Here is an 18,494-nt window from a genome sequence, read left to right on the forward strand (position 1 = left end):
GCCTGAATGTTTGTGTTCCCCTAAAATTCATATGTTGAAATCCTAACGCCCAAAGATGATGGTTTTAGGAGGTGGGGCCTTTAAAAGATGCTTTTAGGGATAGAGCCCTCATTATTGGGATTAGTGCCTTATAAAAGAGGCTCCAGAGATATTCCTAGCTCCCTCTACCATGTGATGACACAGTGAGAAGGCACTGGCTATGAACCAGGAAGCAGGCTCTCAGCAGACACTGAATCTGCTGGAGACTTGATCTTAGATTTCCCAGCCTTCAGAACTGTGAGAAGTAAATCTCTGTTTTTATAAGTTACCCAGTCTATGGTATTTTGTTTTAGCAGCCCAAATGGACTAAGACAAGACCCAAACCAAAAGGCTGTCTTGGAAACTTGCCAGCAAGCTGTTCCACACTCTCTACCTTTGGGCTCACACAGCCATGAACCTTTTGAGTTACCAGCCTCTGTGACTGATGATACTGCAAATGGAGCCTCCTGCAAAGGGAGGCAGCTTCTACTCAAGAGGCCCTACCCCTTGAGGCTTCAGATTCATCATCTCCCCAACATGACTACAGGTATACTCCTTTTGAAAAGCAAGTATTAGTTTGCTGCTGACTCTTGGCTAAACTAAACAGTTGACCCGTGAAGATGTGACTCTCCAGAATGATTTTCCCTTTTGAGGATGGGAAAACTTGGACATAGCAAATAATAAGAGGGAATGGCCCAATAAGCCTCACCCTCACTTGTCAAATGTACATGGTATATTCAAGAATACCACCAGCCTTGTTCCTGATCTTAGAGGGAATGATTTCAGCTTTTCACCATTGAGGATGATGTTAGCTGTAAGTTTGTCATATATGGCCTGTATTATGTTGAGGTATGTTCCCTCTATGCCCACTTTCTGAAGAGATTTTTATCATAAATGGACATTGAATTTTATCAAAAGCTTTTTCTACATCTTTTGAGATGATCATATGATTTCTATTCTTCAATTTGTTAATGTGGTGTATCACATTGACTGATAATCAGGTATTCAAAAATCCTTGCATCCCTGTGACAAATCCTGCTTGATCATGGTGTATGATCCTTTTAATGTATTTGTTGGAGTCACCTTGCTAATATTTTGTTAAGGATTTTTGCATCTATATTCATCAGTGATATTGGCCTGTAATTTTATTTTGTGGTATGTTTGGTTTTGGTATCAGAGTGATATTGGCCTCATGGAATGAGTTAGGGAGTGTTCCTTCCTCTGCAAATTTTTGGAATAGTTTCAGAAGAATAGAGGTTAACTCTTCTCTAAATGCTTGATAGAATTCACCTGTGAAGCCAACTGGTCCTAGACTTTTGTTTGTTGGGAATTTTTTAGGTACTGATTCAATTTCAGTACTGGTAATTTGTCTGTTCATATTTTCTGTTTCTTCTTGGTTCAGTCTTGGGAGATTGTGCCTTCCTAAGACATTGTCCATTTCTTCTACATTGCTTATTTTACTGGTATACAGTTGCTTGCAGTAGTCTCTTATAGTCCTTTTAATTTCTGTGGTGTTGGTTATAACTTCCCCTTTTAATTTCTAATTTTATTGATTTGGGCCCACTCCCTTTTTTCTTGATGAGTCTAGCTAAAGGTTTATCAATTTTCTTTATCCTTTCAAAGAACCACACTTAGTTACCTTGAGCTTTTCTATTGTATTTTTAGTCACTGTTTCATTTATTTTTGCTCTGATTTTTATGATTTCTTTCCTTCTACTACCCTTAGGTTTTGTTTGTACTTATTTCTCTGGTGCCTTTACGTGTAAGGTTAGCTTGTTTATTTGAGATTTTTCTTGTTTCCTGAGGTAAGCTTCTATTGCTATAAGCTTCCTTCTTAGAAGTGCTTTCGCTGGGTCCCATAAGTTTTGGATCATCGCATTTTCATTTTCATTTTTCTCTTAGTATTTTTTGATTCCCTCTTTGAAATCTTCAGTGATTCACTGGTTATTTAGTAGCATATTGTTTAACCTCCACATGTTTCTGTTTTTTGCAGTTTTTTGCCTGTAGTTGATTTCTAGTCTCATAGCATTGTGGTCAGAAAATATGCTTAATATGATTTCAATTTTCTTAAATTTACTGAGGCTTGTTTTGTGGCCTAGCATGTGATCTATCCTGGAAAATGTTCCACATGCACTTGAAAAGAATGTGTATTCTTAAAAAAAAAATGTGTATTCTGCTACTTTCAGATAGAATGCTGTATTTATATAGGTGGGTGGTAAGAGAATGCCCACTCTCACCACTTTTATTCAACACATTTTGGAGGTCCTAGCCATGGCAATCAGAGAACAAAAAGAGATAAAAGAAGTCCAAATTGTAAAAGAAGAAATAAAACTGTCACTGTTTGCAAATGATATGATACTATACCTGGAAAACCCTAAAGACATCACTAGAAAACAACAAAATTAATATACAGATTATACAGATTCAATGCATTCCTTATCAAATTGTCAATGGCATTTTTCACAGAACTACAACTAATAATTTTGAAAATTGTATGGAAACACAAAAGACCCTGAATACCCAAACCAATCCTGAGAAAGAACAGGGGGGGAGGAATCATGCTCCTTGACTGCAGACTGTACTACAAAGCTACAGTAATCAGAACACTATGGTACTGGCACAAAAACAGACATGTATATCAATGGAACAAGAGAGAAAGCCCATGCACTTATGGTCAATTAATCTATGACCAAGAAGGCAAGAATATGCAGTGGAGAAAAGACAGTATCTTCAATAAGTGGTGCTGGGAAAACTGGACAGCTACATGTAAAAGAATGAAATTAGAACATTCTCTAACACCATATACAAAAATAAACTCAAAATGGATTAAATACCTAAATGTAAGACTGGAGACTCTAAAACTCCTAGAGGAAAACATAGGCAGAACACTCTACGACATAAATCGTAGCAATAATGTTCAGCAGAAGCAAACAAAACTACAATCCTGCAGCCTGTGGAACAAAAACCATATTCACAGAAAGATGCACAAGATGAAAAGTCAGAGGGCTATGTACCAGAGGAAGGGACATGATAAAACCCCAGAAAAACAACTAAAGGAAGTGGAGATAGGCAACCTTCCAGAAAAAGAATTCAGAATAATGATAGTGAAGATGATCCAGGACCTTGGAAAAAGAATGGAGGCAAAGATCGAGAAGATGCAAGAAATGTTTAACAAAGATCTAGAAGAATTAAAGAACAAACAGAGATGAACAATACAATAACTGAAATGAAAACTACACTAGAAGGAATCAATAGCAGAATAACTGAGGCCGAAGAACGGATAAGTGACCTAGAAGACAGAATGGTGGAATTCACTGCTGTGGAACAGAATAAGGAAAAAAGGATGAAAAGAAATGAAGACAGCCTAAGAGACCTGTGGGACAACATTAAACACAACAACATTCGCATTATAGGGGTCCCGGAAGGAGAAGAGAGAGAGAAAGGACCCGAGAAAATATCTGAAGAGATTATAGTCGAAAACTTCCCTAACATGGGAAAGAAAATAGCCACCAAGTCCAGGAAGGGCAGAGAGTTCCCATACAGGATAAACCCAAGGAGAAACACGCCAAGACAAAAGTAATCAAATTGGCAAAAACTAAAGACAAAGAAAAATTATTGAAAGCAACAAGGGAAAAATGACAACATACAAGGGGACTTCCATAGGTTAACAGCTGATTTCTCAGCAGAAACTCTACAAGCCAGAAGGGAGTGGCATGATATACTTAAAGTGATGAAAGGGAAGAACCTACAACCAAGATTACTCTACCTGGCAAGGATCTCATTCAGATTCGATGGAGAAATCAAAAGCTTTACAGATAAGCAAAACCTAAGAGAACTCAGCACCACCAAACCAGCTCTACAACAAATGCTCAAGGAACTTCTTGAGGTGGGAAACACAAGAGAAGGAAAGGACCTACAAAAACAAACCCAAAACAATTAAGAAAATGGTCATAGGAACATACATATTGATAATTACCTTAAATGTGAATGGATTAAATGCTCCAACCAAAAGACTTGCTGAATGGATACAAAAACACATATATGCTGTCTAAAAGACACGCACTTCAGACGTAGGGACACATTCAGACTGAAAGTGAGGGGATGGAAAAAGATATTCAATGCTAGTGGAAATCAAAAGAAAGCTGCAATAGCAATACTCATCAGATAAAATAGACTTTGAAATAAAGAATGTTACAACAGACAAGGAAGGACACTACATAATGATCAAGGGATCAATCCAAGAAGAAGGTATAACAATTATAAATATATATGCACCCAACATACGAGCACCTCAATACATAAGGCAACAGCTAACAGCTATAAAAGAGAAAATTGACAGTAAAATAATAGTGGGGGATATTAACACCTCACTTACACCAATGGACAGATCATCCAAAATAAAAATAAATAAGGAAACAGAAGCTTTAAATGACACAATAGACCAGATAGATTTAATTGATATAGGACATTCCATCCAAAAACAGCAGATTACACTTTCTTCTCAAGTGCACATGGAACATTCTCCAGGATACATCACATCTTGGGTCACAAATCAAGACTCGGAAAATTTAAGAAATTGAAATTATATCAAGCATCTTTTCTGATCACAATACTATGAGATTAGAAATGAATTACAGGGAAAAAAAGTAAAAAAAAAAACACATGGAGGCTAAACAATACACTACTTAATAATGAAGTGATCACTGAAGAAATCAAAGAGGAAATGAAAAAATACCTAGAAACAAATGACAATGGAGACACGATGACCCAAATCTATGGGATGCAGCAAAAGCAGTTCTAATAGGGAAGTTTATAGCAATACAATCCTACCTTAAGAAACAGAAAACATCACGAATAAACAACCTAACTTTGCACCTAAAGTAATCAGAGAAAGAAGAACAAAAAAACCCCAAAGTTATCAGAAGGAAAGAAATCCGATCAGAAATAAATGAAAAAGAAATGAAGGAAACGATAGCAAAGATCAATAAAACTAAAAGCTGGTTCTTTGAGAAGATAAACAAAATTGATAAACCATTAGCCAGACTCATCAAGAAAAAAAGGGAGAAGACTCAAATCAATAGAATTAGAAATGAAAAAGGAGAAGTAACCACTGACACTGCAGACATACAAAAGATCATGAGAGACTACTACAAGCAACTCTATGCCAATAAAATGGACAACCTGGAAGAAATGGACAAATTCTTAGAAATGCACAACCTGCCAAGACTGAATCAGGAAGAAATAGAAAATATGAACAGACCAATCGCAAGCACTGAAATTGAAACTGTGATTAAAAATCTTCCAACAAACAAAAGCCCAGGACCAGAAGGCTTCACAGGCGAATTCTATCAAACATTTAGAGAAGAGCTAACACCTATCCTTCTCAAACTCTTCCAAAATATAGCAGAGGGAGGAACACTCCCAAAATCATTCTACGAGGCCACCATCACCCTGATACCAAAACCAGGCAAGGATGTCACAAAGAAAGAAAACTACAGGCCAATATCACTGATGAACATAGATGCAAAAACCCTCAACAAAATACTAGCAAACAGAATCCAACAGCACATTAAAAGGATCATACACCATGATCAAGTAGGGTTTATTCCAGGAATGCAAAGATTCTTCAATGTATGCAAATCAATCAACGTGATAAACCATATTAACAAACTGAAGGAGAAAAACCATATGATCATCTCAATAAATGCAGAGAAAGCTTTCGACAAAATTCAACACCCATTTATGATAAAAACCCTGCAGAAAGTAGGCATAGAGAGAACTTTCCTCAACATAATAAAGAACATATATGACAAACCCACAGCTAACATTGTCCTCAATGGTGAAAAACTGAAAGCATTTCCACTAAGATCAGGAACAAGACAAAGTTGCCCACTCTCACCACTCTTATTCAACATAGTTTTGGAAGTTTTAGCCACAGCAATCAGAGAAGAGAAGGAAATAAAAGGAATCCAAATTGGAAAAGAAGAAGTAAAGCTGTCACTGTTTGCAGATGACATAATACTATACATAGAGAATCCTAAAGATGCTACCAGAAAACTACTAGAGCTAATCAATGAATTTGGTAAAGTAGCAGGATACGAAATTAATGCACAGAAATCTCTGGCATTTCTATACACTAATGATGAAAAATCTGAAAGTGAAATCAAGAAAACACTCCCATTTACCATTGGAACAAAAAGAATAAAATATCTAGGAATAAACTTACCTAAGGAGACAAAAGACCTGTATGCAGAAAATTATAAGACACTGATGAAAGAAATTAAAGATGATACAAACAGATGGAGAGATATACCATATTCTTGGATTGGAAGAATCAACATTGTGAAAATGACTCTACTACCCAAAGCAATCTACAGATTCAGTGCAATCCCTATCAAACTACCACTGGCATTTTTCACCGAAATAGAACAAGAAATTTCACAATTTGTATGGAAACACAAAAGACCCCGAATAGCCAAAGCAATCTTGAGAACGAAAAATGGAGCTGGAGGAATCAGGCTCCCTGACTTCAGACTGTACTACAAAGCTACAGTAATCAAGACAGTATGGTACTGGCAGAAAAACAGAAAGATAGATCAATGGAACAGGATAGAAAGCCCAGAGATAAACCCACACACATATGGTCACCTTACCTTTGATAAAGGAGGCAGGAATGTACAGTGGAGAAAGGACAGCCTATTCAAATAAGTGGTGCTGGGAAAACTGGACAGGTACATGGAAACGTATGAGATTAGATCACTCCCTAACACCATACACAAAAATAAGCTCAAAATGGATTAAAGACCTAAATGTAAAGCCGGAAACTTATCAAACTCTTAGAGGAAAACATAGGCAGGATACTCTATGACATAAATCACGGCAAGATCCTTTTTGACCCACCTCCTAGAGAAATGGAAATAAAAACAAAAATAAACAAATGGGACCTAATGAAACTTCAAAGCTTTTGCACAGCAAAGGAAACCATAAACAAGGCCAAAAGACAACCCTCAGAATGGGAGAGAATATTTGCAAATGAAGCAACTGACAAAGGATTAATCTCCAAAATTTATAAGCAGCTCATGCAGCTCAATAACAAAAAAACAAACAACCCAATCCAAAAATGGGCAGAAGACCTAAATAGACATTTCTCCAAAGAAGATATACAGACTGCCAACAAACACATGAAAGAATGCTCAACATCACTAATCATTAGAGAAATGCAAATCAAAACTACAATGAGATATCATCTCACACCAGTCAGAATGGCCATCATAAAAATCTAGAAACAATAAATGCTGGACAGGATGTGGAGAAAAGGGAACCCTCTTGCACTGTTGGTGGGAATGTAAATTGATACAGCCACTGTGGAGAACACTATGGAGGTTCCTGAAAAAACTACAAATAGAGCTTCCCTGGTGGCGCAGTGGTTGAGAATCTGCCTGCTAATGCAGGGGACACGGGTTCGAGCCCTGGTCTGGGAGGATCCCACATGCCGTGGAGCAACTAGGCCCGTGAGCCACAACTACTGAGCCTGCGTGTCTGGAGCCTGTGCTCCGCAACAAGAGAGGCCGCGATAGTGAGAGGGCCATGCACCGCGATGAAGAGTGGCCCCCGCTTGCCACAACTTCCGTGCCCTCGCATGGAAACGAAGACCCAACACAGCAAAAATAAATAAATAAATTACTAAACTCCTACCCCCAACATCTAAAAAAGAGACTGCAAGGTCAATACAAGCAACAAAATGCCTCCTATAAAAAAAAAAGAAAAAAAAAACTACAAATAGAACTACCATATGACCCAGCAATCCCACTACTGGGCATATACCCTGAGAAAACCATAATTCAAAAAGAGTCATGTACTAAAATGTTCATTGCAGCTCTATTTACAATAGCCCGGAGATGGAAACAACCTAAGTGTCCATCATCGGATGAATGGATAAAGAAGATGTGGCACGTATATACAATGGAATATTACTCAGCCATAAAAAGAAACGAAATTGAGCTATTTGTAATGAGGTGGATAGACCTAGAGTCTGTCATACAGAGTGAAGTAAGTCAGAAAGAGAAAGACAAATACGATATGCTAACACATATATATGGAATTTAAGGGAAAAAATGTCATGAAGAACGTAGGGGTAAGACAGGAATAAAGACACAGACCTACTAGAGAATGGACTTGAGGATATGGGGAGGGGGAAGAGTAAGCTGTGACAAAGCGAGAGAGAGGCATGGACATATGTACACTACCAAACGTAAAATAGATAGCTAGTGGGAAGCAGCCGCATAGCACAGGGAGATCGGCTTGGTGCTTTGTGACCACCTGGAGGGGTGGGACAGGTAGGGTCGGAAGGAGGGAGACGCAAGAGGGAAGAGATATGGGAACATATGTGTATGTATAACTGATTCACTTTGTTATAAAGCAGAAACTAACACACCATTGTAAAGCAATTATACTCCATAAAAAAAAAGATGTGGGGTGTGTGTGTGTATATATATATATATGTATATATACATGTATATATACGTATAATGTAATCTTACTTAGCCATGAAAAAAGAATGAAATTTTGCCATTTGCAGCAACATGGATGGACTTGGAAGGCCTTATGTTAAGTGAAATAAATCGGACAGGGAAAGACAAATACTTTATGATAGCACGTATATGTGGATTCTAAAAATACAATGAACTAGTGAATAAAACAAAAAAAGAAGCAGACTCACAAATATAGAAAACAAACTAGTGTTTATCAGTGGGGAGAGGCGAGGGGCAATAGGGGTGAGGGCGTGGGAAGTACAAACTGTTGGGTGTATAACAGGCTCAAAAACACGGTGTCAGGAGTAAAAGCAGCGTACTGCACATGCCCCCTACACTCAACACCACAAAGGGGTGGGCAGACCACCTAAGCCACCCCTTTAGCTCCACCCATAGACACATTCCTACGCTCTCCCCATATAAGGAATCAGCTGGCCCCCACCCTAGGGGTTCAAGCGAGCGAGGGAACCTGTTACCTGTTTTCGCTCCCCCCTGCTAATAAAGTCTTGCCTGAATTTCTTGTCTGGCCTCTTATCAATATCTATTGATTAAGGAAGGCCAAGAACCCCGGTTGGTGACAAAAAGACACACCTGTGATTTTCCTAACTCCTCTCAGCCTCCCTTTATTCATTCTTCCTCACCTTCCCATCTCAAATTGTTGGAGTATCTCAAAAGGCTCAGTCTTCACACCTTTTTTACCTATTCACAACCAAGAGAGTCCCTAGGTGATGCCATCCAGTTCCACGGATTTAAATAGCTTCTGTAACCTAACAACTTCCACATGTACATTCTCAGTGGGAAACAGCCCTGAGGTGAAGACCTGCCCTCCTACTTCACGTCTCCACTTGAAAGTTTAACAGGTGCACATAAATTAACATGCGACAACTCTTGATTTTTACCCCAGCACCCTTTCTGCCCCAATCTGCTGCTAAGCGATCTTCCACATCCCAATTAAGGTCAAATACTTCCATCCAATTACTCAAGCCAGCTTCTCTGGAGTCATCTTTAGCTCCTCTAATTCCTATCTCACATCTAATCCATCACTGAGTTCTGTCAAAATATTTCTTAAATCTGACAATTTCGGACTATATCTTCTTCTAATATTCTAGTCTAGGCCCCCATCATCTCTTTTCTGCACAACTGCCATCGCAATACCCACGTGTTACATAATAAAGAATTTGTCTGGTCTTGGTCCTGGGTTCTTGGGAGGGAGCTACTCACTTGGAATTTCCTGAGTGACAGGGGCATCTTTGTTATTGGGACCACAGCTGAGTTTATGCTAATGAGATGACTCACTGTGGGTCCCTAGATAGTCACAGCATAGAGGTTGGCCATGCTGGAATGATCAACCATGTGACTAGAGGGTGGGGGCCTTGAGCCATGTGATAGCAACCTGACCTCCTGACCTCCAAGGAGGAAAGTGAGGCAGGAGATTGAGTTCAGTCACACAGCCAATGATCCAATCAACCATAGATGATGAAAATCCCAATAATAGAATCCCAATAAAAAACTCTGGATGAGCTTCCTGGTTGGTGAACACATCAATGTGCTGGGATGGTGGCATACCCTGATTCCACAGGGAGAAAACAAGGAAACTCTGCCTTTGGGACCCTCCCCAGACCTTGCCCTAAGGGCCTGTTCTTTCAGCTGTTCCCAATTCATAACCATTATGATAAAACACTAATCCTAAGTATAGTGCTTTCCTGAGTTCTGAGTCATTCTACTGAATTACTGAACCTGTTTTCGCTCAGGAACTACCTGTTTTCGCTCAGGGCTATCAGGAACCACTGAATTTGTAACCAGTTGATCAGAAGCACAGGTGGCCTAATATCGCACAGCTTTCAGCTGGTGTCTGATGAGGGGAGTTTTATGGAGAACTGTGCACTTAATCTATGAAGTCTGTACTAATGCTACATAGTTAGTGTCAACATGGCACTGTACTACCGACCACTCATTACCATGGTATCTACACTCCTAGCTAAATATCTTCATTTCTGCACTAGATCCCAACCATCTTATATACTGAAGGGCAGTGATTCATCAAAAATCTTGCTCACCACACTGCATGATTCATCATAAAAAATGCTATCATTTCTCCCATCTTATTACCAGATTTCTCTAGACCTTACTTCCCCATGTTCTTAGCCCGTTTCTTCGTTCTCACCTGCAGTAAAATTTCTCAAACAAGCTGTCTGTGCTTGCTGCTCTTTCCACTTTCTCTCAGATCCATTCCAACCAACACTGACATCATGTTACTAAATGCAATGTTTAGCTCTCTGTTCTCATCTTATTTCATGAGCAAAATTGGACACCGTTGATCACATTTTCCTTCTCTTCCCTTAAACCTGGTTTTCCTTTTACCTCACTGAGAACCCTTCTCAGTCTCCTGTATTGGTCCCTCCTGTACACCCCAACCCTCTGAACTTGGAGTACCCCCAGGGCACAGTGATCTACTCTACCTACATTAACTTCTATCCACAAGCTTAATGCAAGCATGGTGACCGCTGCTAAACTAGAAGACCTAAAGAGAATATAAAGTTTCCTAACATACTATACAGAATGTCCAAGATAAAATAAACATTCACTTGTTACAAGAATCAGGAAACAGCAACTTGAATTAGGAAAGACTATCGAGTGACATTAGCAAAGATTTTAAAGGAACCATCATAAAAGTGCCTCAAAGAGCAATAAACAAATGAAAATTTAGAAAAATCTCACCAGAGCCCCCCCAAAAACAAAAAAAGTGACATCAGTGAAATGGCAGAGTAAGAATCTCCAAAACCTTCTCCATTAACGCAATGAAAACACTGGCAAAAGTTGTCAAATCTATTTTTTCAGAACTTTGGAAATTAAAAAAGGCCTGCAGTGATGTTGGGAACATTTATGTAAGGAGAATGACTGAATCTCGGTTAAAGCAGAAAGCTTGGTGGCATTTTTAGCCTACCTGTTCCCACGACTCGACCCACACTCCTTGGTAAACATGAAAACCAGCAGTCTAAAATCATGATATAAAGCAGTAACCGCTGGAAGGGGCATAATGGGGTGGAGCTCCTTGAAGTCTTATTCCCTGAGAATTTTCATTATTTGACCAGTCTGGTGGTTCCCTGGAAGACCCACTCACAAGGCTGTCTTTAGTTTTCCTGACTTGGAGCTCAACTAGTGCAAACAGACTTCTCCCTGGAAGTGTTTGCTGAAAAAATTCAGAGGCCATTGTTTAACATCATACTGCCTGAGGTGGTAGAAAACAGGGCAAGGAATAGTCTAACCAAAAAACTCAAAGGAAAATATGAGGCATAAGGTGTCCATAGCGGACTCTGAAAAGCTCAAACATATTCCTGACACTCTGGAAGGACATGCACATGAGCAGAACTGTCCACGTGCCCAGAGCAGCGCGTAAGCTCAGGAGAGATCTGAGAAGGCCCTAAACACTCACCTGTGGCTAACCTTGAGGCTCTGAGCAAGCAAGAAGTAACAGCTTAAGGCGAAGTGTAACCTGCCTGCGTACTGAAGGCATACCCAATCAAGCACACAGAGCCCCTTGACAAACACTGGGAAACTTACTGCTTCCAGGTGTTTAAGAAAACCTCTGCCCAATAAAAACAAAAACAGCCCCATTTAAAAATGGGCAAAGGACTTGAATAGACATTTCCCCAAAGAAGGTATACAGATAAACAATAATCCACTGTATGAACGAATGTCCTGCATCATTAGTCATTAGGGAAATGCAAATCAAAACCACAGTGAGATACCACTTCACACCCACTAGTAAGGGTTTAATTTAAAAAAAAAAGTGGACAATGAAAACTGTTGGCAAGAATGGAAAAATCAGAAGCCTCATATATTGCTGGTGGGAACGTAAAATGACGTAGTTTTTGGGAAATAGCTTGGCAGTTCCTCAAAATGTTAAACATGGAGTTACCATATGACCCAGCATTTCTACTACTAGGTATTTACTCAACAGAAATGAAAACACATCCATACAAAAATCCGTACATGAATGTTCATAGCAGCATCATTCATAATAGCCAAGAAATGAAAACAACCTAAATGTTCATCAATGAAAAATAAATATTCCAACTGATGGAATATTATTTAGCCATTAAAAGGAATGAGGTTTTGATACATGTTACATGAGTGAACCTTGAAAACATTATGCTAAGTGAACAAAGTCAGTCACAAAAGACCATAAGTTGTATTATTCTATGAAATCTATAGACAAAAGTAGATTAGTGGTTAACTAGGATGGGAGAAGGGTAGGGGACAACAGGAAGTGGCTACTAGTGAGTATGGTGTTTCTCTTAGGGTGATGAAAATGTTCTAAAATTAGACTGTGGTGATAGTTGCATAACACTGAATAAACTAAAAACAACTGAACAGAAAACATTAAATGGGCTCATTTTTTAGAATGTAGAAACCAGTAGTCACTGGTCAGATTAGAAAGGTAAATTCTGCCGACTAAATGCGCAGTGTGGAAACTGAAACAACAAATATACTCTCTTTTTCAAGTGGTTTGGGAGACAACAAATATATTCTATTTTTCAAGTGGTTTGGGAGAGCAGGGAAGGACAGTATTATTGGCCTGTACCTGGTACTCTAAGTTCTCTTCTGTATGTTGCTGAATAAAGATTCTTATGAAGCAAGCATTAACATTTATCTAAGAGAGGAAATAATTTCAACTTGAAGTATAGTAGTATACTACAGTAATTATGGAATATTTGACTGATACATGATGAAGAGATGTATCTTTTGAGGTCTTTCTAGTAGTATTGGGTTTTAGAGTACTGAATTCAACATTTTCCTCTACAAAAGTAGTTATATGTCTAGGACCCATATTTTGAAACAGCACAGACCTAGGTCCAGTATAGTACAGGTCCAATATAGACACAGAGATCAGTATAGAGAAATACATTTGGGAAGAAGTCTACTGTGGTAGTCTCCACTCCATGAAATAAAACAAATGAGGGAAACCTTAGAAGGTACTTTAATACTACTGGTTTTAAGAGCTTAGCTTTGATGATTTTGAAAGATAAGAAACAAAATCAAACTGTCTTCCAGTGGGACATGCAGGTGACCTCAAGGTAGTGACTACAATCACAGTATTTTTGAATGGATCTCTATTTTGTGGCAGGGGAATCTACAGGGAGGATAGTTTTTACACATTCCCCACCAGCTACATTGTCTTATAGCTTTCTTTAAACTTTTAGAAAGATAAAAAGGAGTTTCCGAAGATGAGCAAGAAATCCGCATTCATCAAAGATGAGTAAAAAAACTCATTACTTTTCTAAGGTCACTTCTTTCCTTTAGTCCTGCTTAAATGCAAAAGCTAGTAACTTCACCTGTACCAAATCCATACCAAAGTCATAAACTATTTAAAAGAAAGTGGACTTTGTCCACATGCTTTTTATTTAAATTGTTTCATTTACTATGACATCAAGGCTTGCTGAAGCAAAGTAACTTGCCAAGGTCAAACTGAAAAGAAACGGAGTGGTCTCGCTGGATTCCCACTCGGGTTGGTGGTGTGTTAAGCCAACAACAATCTAAATTTCAAGACGAATGCAACCTTCTGGGAACTCCGCGTAGGAACAGATGCAAAGAAATAGACACCAAAACTACTTTCAACGTGCTTTAAAAATATCAACTATAATTCAGCGACCATGTTTTGAGGGCTGCTACAACGTGCTTCGTTCAATTCACAAGGATTTATTTAACTCATCACAACCCTGGAAGAATTAAGCCAGTTCACAAACTAATAAGCTGACACCTGAAGATGCCCGAAATTATACAGTTAAATTAAGTAAATACAACTAGTTCCAATGATGCAGAGTATCGTCAAGCTGTAGCTGGGGGCGGGCGGGCGCGGAGCGGGGTAGAATGGAAGGTTAGTAATCACCCAGACTTGGGTTAAAATTTGGTTCTGACATCACTCTCAGAAGCACATCCAGGTAACTACCAAAGAGGTAAAAGGGGGACTCGAGATCCCACTACCAGCGCGGGGAGAGACTAGGAGACTAGGACCGCCTAAACGCCAGGCCCTTCCTAGCCCAGACTGCGGTTCTGGGTCGCACGCGCTACAGTTTCACAGAACTCTCCTTCCAGCCAGACTTGTGGTCCCACCCCTTCCGGAATCCCTCCCCCACTTTTTCTCACGGCGCTCACCAACGTGGGAACTCCGTAGCGAAGGGTCTTACTCTTGCGCAGGGCGCGCGTCACCGCGTGGGCGAACATGACTGAACTCTCCGACCCGCTTGGATGCCCAGCCAAACAGGCCAGCTTGGCTTCCCTAATCTCAGTGGCTCTGGGTCCCTCCTGAGGAGTACGGTCCTTGACTGACCTCCTTTCCTTTGCCTTCCCAGTGCAGGGCCCTTCCAGATAGGTCTCCGCCAGGCAAAAGCAATCGATCCGTAGTAACATACTCACGCTTACCCCCAGAAATTCGAGTGTCAGAGGTTTGGTCCGGCAAGCTGGTTTGCAATCGGGACTTAGGGACTTAAGTCGTGTTTGTAGTAACCGTCAAAGGATATAGAAACCTGTACCTCCTGTGTTGTGGGTCTCTTCTTAGAACAGTCCCTGGCACATAAAATCAGCTCAATAAAATCAGGTTTGAAAAAGTTACTTTGAAGCCAGTACTCTAGCCTCTATAGTTACGTGTGGGATAAGGATGAGGCAGGAGATAGATGGGCTCCAGGCTAGGCATTTACAACTGGCCTCCTGTTCACACCTCCTGGGGTAAGAAGATGAGCTCCAGGCCGGACATTCATTACCAGCCCCCTGTTTGCAATTCCTGAGGCAAAAGACAAACGGGCCCCAGACTACATATTTATGACCAGACTCCTGTCTATATTTCGAGATCTGCACTTCAATATAAGAAACAACAACAGGAATAGAGTAGATAACTGGACATTGGACACTTTTATGGCAGGGACAGAGAGAGGCTAAACCCTGTTAAAAGATCAAGAAGTCATACATTTCCCATCCTTGGGGCAAGGGAGACATTGCACATGTGCAGAAAGGCTCCTTGGGGGTTAAAAAGGAGGGGACACTATCCCATAATATGTGATGCTAAGGCCATCCCATAGGCCTCTGGGCTGTAATCCATCTCGGAAAAAAGTTGCCCACTTATGTTGGGGAGGGTCCTAGGGCAGGTCAGGTGTGAAAAAAGAAATCAGATAATTGGCCAAAGGTAAACAAAGACCTGGAAGAACCTCCCTGTATAAATGACTTAACTGCCTCTTTCCTGGGCTCCTCCTCATTAGGGAGGCTGCCCACACCCTTTCTCTCCAGGTGTGCATCTCTGCCTTGCTTCTATCTTAACTAACCAAACTTCCTCTGTGCGCTCCCACTTGTTTTTGTGCTGTGTCTCTAATAATAAACTTGTACCTATTTTTACAGGTTTTGTCTCCATGAGAAATGCATTTTTCACTGGGGGTAAGAACCAGGGGCGTGGTGGCCAGGATTCCTGGTTTTCATCCAGGCTACCCAGGTTCAGTTCCTGGGCAGGGAATTAAGATCTTGCTTCACACCACCCCTCACTGCTGCCTCCCTGAGATCAGGTAGTTCACCATCTTAATAAAAATAGGGGGGAAAAGTGCTATGAGAGTTTAGGTTGAATGGTAATTGATGTAATGTCTTGGTATCAGTGAACCTTTAATGCTAGTGCTTTTACTGCCAGATAGCCTGTAATCTTCAGTCATTTATGAATGTCTAGTTTCCACTCAGTCACCAACCATTCAGCACACCTTTCTGTAGGTCATTAGGAACCTCGAGGAACACAGAGGTGAAAAGATGATCCCTGTCATAAAGAGGCTGGCAATCTAATGGGCAGCAAATGAACCACAGGTAGCTTGGCAAACAGCCCCCCACGTGTGCCATTTGCCAGGGTGAGTCAGAGGAAGCCTCAACTGTCAAGTGTTTGAGATCACATAATAGTATAGAGAGCAGGTGACATAAGACTCATGCTATCCCTGAAATCTTTCCATCTATCCCTGTCTCTCTGTTGCCACTGAAATATTTCTGGTTTAATCCCTTATCACCTTTCTATCTATTAAATTCGCCCCTAAGTGTCTGTAGAAAAGAAATTCCTGATCTCCTTCCTGCCTTTAGGCTGATCTAGTTAACACTCATATCTAGGCCCACCGGGTCTAAAAGAGCAACACAAACAAACAAAAAACTTAATTATAGGGGGACTTTCCCGGCAGACCAGTGGTTAAGACTCTGCACTTCCAATGCAGAGGGCGACAGTTTGATCCCTGGTGGGGAGGAACTGAGATCCCACATGCCATGGGTGCGGCCAAAAAACTTAAAAAACAAAAACAAAACCTTAATTATGAACTCAAGTCTATCTCCCACACTGCTGACAGTTATCTAAGAGACATAAATAATGATGAGATTCTCTTTTTTTTTTTCTGCCTACAGTAGTCACTCCAATTTTTCTTAGCAAGTAATTGAAGGGTGTTTGTAATATTACTTTGGCCTGCCTTTACGGCAACTGTTCTTCATTCACTCCATGCTCCATCCTGGAGGAGATATTAACTCCGTGAGTATTGCATGAACTTCCACATCTTCCAGATGCAGCTTTAGGGACACCAGGTTCTTGAAGCCTCCCTTACTCCACAGGCAATGTAAATTATTTCCTCTTCAGAGCTCCACTAGTCTTTGACTAAAATATATCACAGAGCTCTATCACACTGTATTGTCGGTTTTGGTGTACAAAGTCATTGTTGTCCAAACAGTATATAAGAAAGATGAAAAAAAGGAGAGTGGAAAGAATAGTTCAGGGTTTGAATTTGAACTTTGGGGTTTTGTTTTGAGTTTTGGGGCTGAGCAAATGTATCAACACCCTCCCCCAGAGCATCACCTGAACTGAACCAGGAAGATTATAAAGTGATCAGCGTAAGGTTTATTAAAGTAAGACTGCTAATCCCTTCCCTTACCCCTATTCTTCCAATCTTCCCCAATCCCAATCTCTCCAAAAAAGAGACACCTTGCAAACCTGGGGACTGGAGCAGTAAGAAAGGTGGGAAGACTTAGCCTGAGAGGTTAAGTCACACTACATAGTTGCTGGGAGGAAATTATTTGGATTCATGGGAAAGAGCCTGGAGCAGTTGTAGAATACAGGAGAATTTAGGATTGCAGAGATGGTCTTGTGAACAGGGTTGCTAAGGTTTATGAATAGTCTCCTTCAGTGCTGTGATTCCTTTGTATTTTATTTTGAATTGTTTGGCTTACATTTTTTGTTGTATGTTTGTTTGTTTAACTTATCTCTGTGCAGAGACAGAAACATATAGGGCCATAGGATTTATTAGAGAATGTATTGTGAAGTGTGCAAGAATTTGTATATGGCATTGCCTCTCGCCTTAGTCACTTCTTTTGATACTTCAGAACTCATACAGCATCCAGGTTAGTCAAGTGTATTCCTTCTCCAACTTTTCCTCATATCTTAAATGCCGAGGGAACTGTTCTAAAAGTCCAGACCTTTACTTACCTTTTCACTACATAAAATGTCACCTTATGGATCTGACTCCAATAAAGGCTGGCACTCAGCTAATAGTCAATAATGGATTAAATCATATACATGTATTCTAGGTAATGCCATAGCTAATAATCTGTTATCCTTATCAGATAAAGCATATATTCAATTTAAGAGAATATAGGTCTTCAGTCTCCCATTCATTCCATCATCCAAATAAGCACTTATTAAGAACCTTGAAATGATCTTGAAGGAGCAAATAAATAGTAAGAATTACAAGTATGCTGGAAGATTTTCATGAAACAAAATTTGGGGCAGTGAAAAATTTAAGCACCTAACAAATAATATATATTCTCACTTTAAGCATCACTACTGTATACCTTAGTACATCTATCTGTTAAATCAAAGTGATATTTGTCATCATTTTACAATTCTCACAAAAAACACAAAATAACTCATCAGTATGGCTTCTCTTGCTTT

General features: G+C 39.9%; 1 long non-coding RNA gene across 1 annotated transcript in view; it reads left to right on the forward strand.

Annotated features, from left to right (window-relative positions):
• LOC125963554 (uncharacterized) overlaps nucleotides 1–18,494 on the forward strand; it is a 58,857-nt gene that overhangs the window by 28,363 nt on the left and 12,000 nt on the right. The window contains exon 2 of the long non-coding RNA XR_007475663.1: nucleotides 333–565. This is a non-coding gene — a long non-coding RNA (uncharacterized LOC125963554). The remainder of the gene's footprint in view (nucleotides 1–332; nucleotides 566–18,494) is intronic.

The sequence above is a fragment of the Orcinus orca genome, chromosome 2 (genome assembly GCF_937001465.1).
Source record: "Orcinus orca chromosome 2, mOrcOrc1.1, whole genome shotgun sequence".
Lineage (NCBI taxonomy): Eukaryota > Metazoa > Chordata > Mammalia > Artiodactyla > Delphinidae > Orcinus > Orcinus orca.